Source organism: Nuphar pumila, chromosome 16 (genome assembly GCF_984573655.1).
Source record: "Nuphar pumila chromosome 16, dmNupPumi1.hap1.1, whole genome shotgun sequence".
Taxonomy (NCBI): Eukaryota; Viridiplantae; Streptophyta; class Magnoliopsida; order Nymphaeales; family Nymphaeaceae; genus Nuphar; species Nuphar pumila.
Window position 1 is genome coordinate 14,860,342 of NC_143264.1, and position 6,530 is coordinate 14,866,871.

The following is a 6,530-nucleotide window of genomic DNA, read 5'->3' on the forward strand; positions in this document are numbered from 1 at the left end:
GGGGATGATAATGATGGCTGAGCCGACGTAGGTGAAACAATGGTCTCTGGCTCCTCTATCCTCTCTCTACTCTCTCGCTCTCTGCTCTCGACGTGATACTCACGTCCACTCCTCAAGGCCATAACTGATTTAGCCTGCTGTTGTGTCTCAGTATGAAATAGGCCTCCAGTCATCTGGTCCTTACCCTTCGGGTTCATGACAGCCTGACTCGGCAATGTACCCTCGGGTCTCCTGCTAATAGCCTCAGCTAACTGTCCCATTTGCGACTCTAACTTCGCAATGGACTGCGTATGCGAGCTCAAAATCTGGTTACACTTCTCGAAGGCGTTCTGATTAGAGGTTTTCACCTCTTGGAATGCTTGGAGAAGTCTCTCCTCAAAAGATGTCTGCGGGGCAGACTCCAGCTGAATCGGGGAAGGAATTGAAGAAGAAGAAGACTGAGAATAGTTCGGTCTTTGAAATGACTGAGTAAAAGATGGCTGCCGAACTGGCTGAGAGGATGTAGGCATCTGCATGGAAGACTGTGGATTCTTCTATGAAAAATTGGGATGGTTACGCCAACCCGGATTGTATGTCGATGAAAATGGGTTGTTTGGTGGTCTGACGTAACCCTGAGCTGCCTGAACTTGTTCTTGAACAAATTCAGGATACTGAGCTGCCGAAGGGCATTCAGTGATCTCGTGTGCCGGACTGGCACAAAGAGTACACACCTGCTGTGTAGTGGATGGTCCTGAGAGAAGCTGGTCCAGCTTCTGAGCAATCATGTCTACCTTGCACTGCAGTGTAGTAGATGGACCAATCTCAAGAACACCAGCTTTCTTTTGAATGCTGGGTGTAGCTCTATCAGAATGAGAGCTCGAAGCATGGTGGAGTGAATTCTCGGCCAATGTATCAAATAGCCTCCATGCTTCGTCCTCACTCTTCAACATGAATGTCCCACCGCATGAAGAGTCGATCATCTGACGATTCTTGTCAGACAATCCATCATAGAAACTCTGCACCAGTTGCCATTTCGGCACCTGATGATGGGGGCATTTCCTGAGGAGATCCTTCATTCTCTCCCAGGTCTCATGAAAGCGCTCACCATCTAGCTCTGAAAAGCTAGTGATGGCTCTACGATATTGGTTCGTGCGCCCAATGGGAAAGTATTTCCGAAGAAACTCCTGTTGCAACTGATCCCAGGACTCTATTTCTACAGAATCTAAGGACTTTAGCCAATACTTGGCTTTGTCCTTCAATGAAAAAGGGAATAGAGTCAACCTCAACGCATCATCATCGAAATTCTGTATCTTAACAGTAGAACAGATTTCGAGGAATTCATCTAAATGTCGGTAGGGATCCTCATGACTAAGGCCATAAAAGGATTTAGGTTTTGACTTTGACTTAGGTTAGGCTTGGTCTTGACTAGGCCTAACTTGGTCAACTAAGGTTTGGGTTGACTTAGGTTAGGCTTGGTCTTGAAATGCACATCATGTAAACAAGTTTTTCATGCATTTTATATCAAGTTTAAGGTTTTAAACCCATGTTTAGATGTGTTTTGATAGTAAGGGGCTATGGTTCGAATTTCAGAAAAATCGGAGTTAAAATGAGAGAGTTATGGCTATTTCAGTGTTTGGGCAAGGATTTCGAGGTGGATCGGATCCATATCCGACCCAATTAGGTTAATTGGACCTTGGATCAACTCTTTAAAAGTCCAAAACCCAACCCATACGCCTATCCAGATCCATTTCAAAAAGTTTTTCTGAAAACTCCCCGGCAACGGCGCCAAAATTTGGTTGATATTTTGGAATGCTCTTTTTTAAAAACAATTATTTTCAATAAAACTTTGGAAAATCGTCAACCAAAAATATAAAAACCGACTTTCCACAAAGTGGTAAGTACGGGTCGATCCTCAGGGAACAGGAATTAATCACTACAATTCTAGAAAATTTAATTTATTAATATCAAATGGCAATCTACAATTATAAAATGAATACAACTACAATTAAGTACTAAAAGAACAATAAACAAGCATTCAGTCTTTTGCTCCACACCAAGGGTATTTCTGTCTTTTCGCCACTTAGAGAATCTTCTCACTTGTATAATAACCCTGGAAACTAAATATGCTTTTCAACCTAAAAACGCAGAAAAAAATACAAAGTTAGTTTTCTATTTTAATGATGCAAACAATAACTAAAACTATGTCTAATTCTACGAAAATAATAAAACAAATGCTATTTATCAAACAAAAATTAAATAAAATACTAAATTAATTCTAAAATTAACCAAATTACTTCTACTAATGCTGTATGATGATTATGCAACTCCTAGAATACAGAAACTACTGAAAACAAGTCTAAAATGCTGAAACTAAGAAAATTACGAAATTGCCCCTAACTAGTGTAAAATAGCATTCTGACAGGTTATCGGAAAACCACTGTTTGACAAGGCAAACAAGGTCCGATTTTCCCGAAATTTGTTCTGTTCTGCAACTGACAGATTGAACAAAACGACAGTTTTTACATAATTGAAAAACAGTATCTAGAACTCTAGATATAAGCGTTTCAAATCTGGGAAAAATCAAGATATCGCCTGTCCTGTAATTTAAAATCCAGAAAAAACGGTTTTCGCAAAACGCTTAAAAATCAGACCAAATCAACTCCGAATGAGCTGAAATTTGGTCTGCAGTTAAATAACACGTCAATAAAGTGAATAGACGAAAAAAATTTGGAAAACACAGAGTTTATGCACAGAAAATAATGCTAGTGCGACAGGGCAAAAATCTGGTTTTTATTTCAATGCACTATTCACTATATGAATCTATTTTAAACACTATGAACGTAATCTAACTATAATGCAGACTTAATTACTTCTATATGACAGACTATATGCTGATATTGACTATGATAAAACTAAATGAGATCTAAATGACAAATGATGTGCATTTCATGACTTTACCCTGAACGAGCTAATGATGTAAATGTCCCTAAAATACTAATGCAAGAAAGTAACTATATGCATAATACATGCAATACACATAACCTAGATACTACTATGCTAACTAAACTATTAATAGTAAAAAGACATTAACAAGCACACATTCAATCAACCAATGATAAAATCTAACTAAAATTATTACATAAATAACTACACTAACTATTATAAAGACAAGATGACTGAAATATAAATGAGAAAAGACCACTAACGAACCATGGGGTGTAGCCTTTGGAATATGACTATGGTTGACTCAACTAGGCTCTATCTTAACTTAGCTAGGTTCGGGTTTGCTTGGATGGGCTCGGTTCGGTTTGACTAGGCCAGAGTTGGGTTTAGGTTTTGACTTTGACTTAGGTTAGGCTTGGTCTTGACTAGGCCTAACTTGGTCAACTAAGGTTTGGGTTGGGTTACTAGGTTCGGTTGGGTTTAGGTGGGCTCGGACTAAGTTTAAATCAACTAGGTTTGACTTGGATAGGGTTGGACTAAAGTTTGACTAGGGCTAGGTCTAAGACTCGGTTTAGGTTTGAATTAGGGTTTGACTTGAGATAGGGTTCAAGTTGAATTGGCTAGACTCAAGTGGGTTTAGACTAGGGTTGACTCGACCTAGGGTTAGAGTTGACTAGGTTAGGGTTAGACTAAAGTAGTAACCTCTTAATTCCTACACTTAATTCAAAGTTAACGATTTTAATGGAGGAGGTTGGAAAAGGAATGTAATAATTACCAATATTCAAACTTTGAAATGCTTTGGATTCTCAAAAATCGCCCCATTTAAAGAGGGGGTTACACTCCTTAATTGCTTTTAATGCTCATTTTTGGAAAAATGAAAAGGCCAATCTAGAAATCCACGATTTTTGCTTTTCAAGATGGAATTAAAATATTTTTAATGCTCTATGGAAATCGTGTAACCTAGATTGGAATTTTTATTTAATTGCCAAAAACACTTTCCAAAGTTAAGGAGTAACTCCTTCTTTAATACCCATTCAAAATTCAAATCTTCCTTAAATGCCTCACACGATTTTTGAAGAATCTCCTTTTTCCAAAAGCTTTCCAATTTTCAATTACTTTAATTACCTCTCTTCTCAAAAATCGCCAACTTCAATGGATGCTACCTTCTAAACTAATAGAATTAAATCTACCAAGGGAATAAAAGGAATTAAATAAAAAAAAATGATTTTCTAGAAGTAATGCTAACCTAATTCCAAAACTTACCTAAATGCAATCCTAAAAACGGCTAAAGCAATAAACCCTAATACATTGAACCTAGACAACCTAATTAAACCTACATAATTGCAATTAAGAATTACCAAAAACAGCCTAGAGCTCGAATGGAGCTTTAATGGCTGCCGCCCCTCCTTGGGGAAGAAGAAGATTAAAAAAAATACAAACTAAAAGAAAACGATTAAGCTAAACACCAAACAATTTTGATAAAACTAAATTAAAACCTAATACAAAGAACTCCTAATTACACAAATGCGAACATAAACCACACTATGCTGGAATTCATAAAAAAAATTCAAGAACTAAAACTCGATTTTTGGAATTTTCTCAATAGACCTAAAACACAAAATGATAAAAAGGATTATCTAGACTAGTCCTAAAATGCTAACTCTACCACAACACACTTTGCAACACTTTAAAATCAATAAAATATGTAGACATGCAGTATGAAGTAGAAGATTACACACACACCACTCGCAAACAAAAATAAAAGAAATCGGCTAGATGAGATTCTAGCCGATTTTCACAATTTGAATAAAAAATCTTTAAAAATCAAAGACACCTGAATCAAGTAATAACTCAACCCTCAATAGATCTGCAAGAACTCACTGGAATCGGATCTATAGAGGGTCTATTAACCCAGCATGGCTGCTAAAATCCGAACTAAGGCACAAACTGAAAATAAATCAAAATCGGCTAGAATGGATCTAGCCGATTTATTGATTTTTAATGAAAAATGCCTTTCTTCAAGTCCCCAACACCCAAAATAACTCAAACTAATCTTTTTGAAGGCTTTTTCTGTAGAACTAACACAAACCCACACATTGAATAAGACAACCCAAATCGGCTAGAAGAACCTCTAGCCGATTTACACGTTTTTCTTGAAAAGTGATGAAAATCGATACTCAAACATGCAAATAATGAAACAATCCTAGATCTAACGTGCTGGTCTATGCACGGATACTATTCTATGGTTGAAACAAAAAGAAAACCAAGAAACATACAGAAAATAACAAAACAAAAATCACACACACAAATCGGTTTTATCTAAAAGAGAAGGAAGAAGAAGACCTACCTTTTGGAAGATCCGACGACCGGGGGGATGAAGAAGAGCGGACCGTGGCTGGAGATGGACGTCCTCTACAGTTCAAGGATGCTGTACTTCACCAAAAACGGCACCTATTGCAGCTGCTACACGTTGGAGATCCACCGATGATGGAATGTGAGCCGATTCTCGATCGGAGGGCGTAGAAAGCCGGATGGAGGTAGGGCCGGCTCACCTTGGTGGTGTGTTGCGCACTCCCGCCAAGGTTAATGGTCTCCACCTCTGCTACACCTGCAAAAGTACAGAAAATAGTGAAAAGACAGCAAGGAACAAGAAAGAAATGAAAAGGAACAAGAGAAAGCTTGAAAATGTGCTTGAAAATCAAGCATAAGTTGATTTTCAATGGCCAACACGTGGGGGAGATGGAGAGGAAGGAGGTGCTGGAGCTAGAGGCACTGCAGGGGGCGTCAATCCAAGCCAAAGACGCCTAGGGCTTCTCTAAAAAGTATATTTATACTTTTTGGAATTTGCAAAAACAATGTTATAAAAAAAATATTTTCTAGGCGCCTCTTTTTGGGGGGTTTTCAGAAAAACTTTTTGAAATGGATCTGGATAGGCGTATGGGTTGGGTTTTGGACTTTTAAAGAGTTGATCCAAGGTCCAATTAACCTAATTGGGTCGGATATGGATCTGATCCACCTCGAAATTCGTGCCCAAACACTAAAATAGCAATAACTCTCTCATTTTAACTCTGATTTTTCTGAAATTCGAACCATAGCCCCTTACTATCAAAACACATCTAAACATGGGTTTAAAACCTTAAACTTGATATAAAATGCAGGAAAAAGTTGTTTACATGATGTGCATTTCATGCATCATTAGTACCTTTATGAAATTTAACCTGAAGATGCTAGAGGTGACTTCAATGTATGAACAAATGTTAATTATCAGCTATGAGGTTGTATTGAAAGTACTGGTCCTGCTGGATGCTTGAACATATTTATTTATAAAGTCCTCTAATGTGCTTTCTAGTCCAATATGTTATTTCACGGTTAACCATATATGTTGAAGAACCTTATAAGAATACTGTGAGAGCAAATATTCACACCAATCATGGAACTGAATCCAGATTGGGCCATCATAATCATTTCTGGGGGCTTTTTAATTGAACTTTATGGCAGTTTCTGATCTGTGAATTCGAGCTGTTAAAACTTGGCAAATTCGAGTAAAGATGTGGGGCCTGGCTGCATGTTTCTTTTTCCTGGTTATCACGATAAAGTATATCCCTCTT

General features: G+C 37.8%; 1 non-coding gene across 1 annotated transcript; it reads left to right on the plus strand.

Annotated features, from left to right (window-relative positions):
* Nucleotides 1-1,017: 1,017 nt before the first annotated feature.
* Nucleotides 1,018-1,120, plus strand: LOC149812996 (small nucleolar RNA R71). Its single transcript, XR_016428419.1, has one exon. It is a non-coding gene; the product is annotated as a small nucleolar RNA R71 (small nucleolar RNA).
* Nucleotides 1,121-6,530: the final 5,410 nt, after the last annotated feature.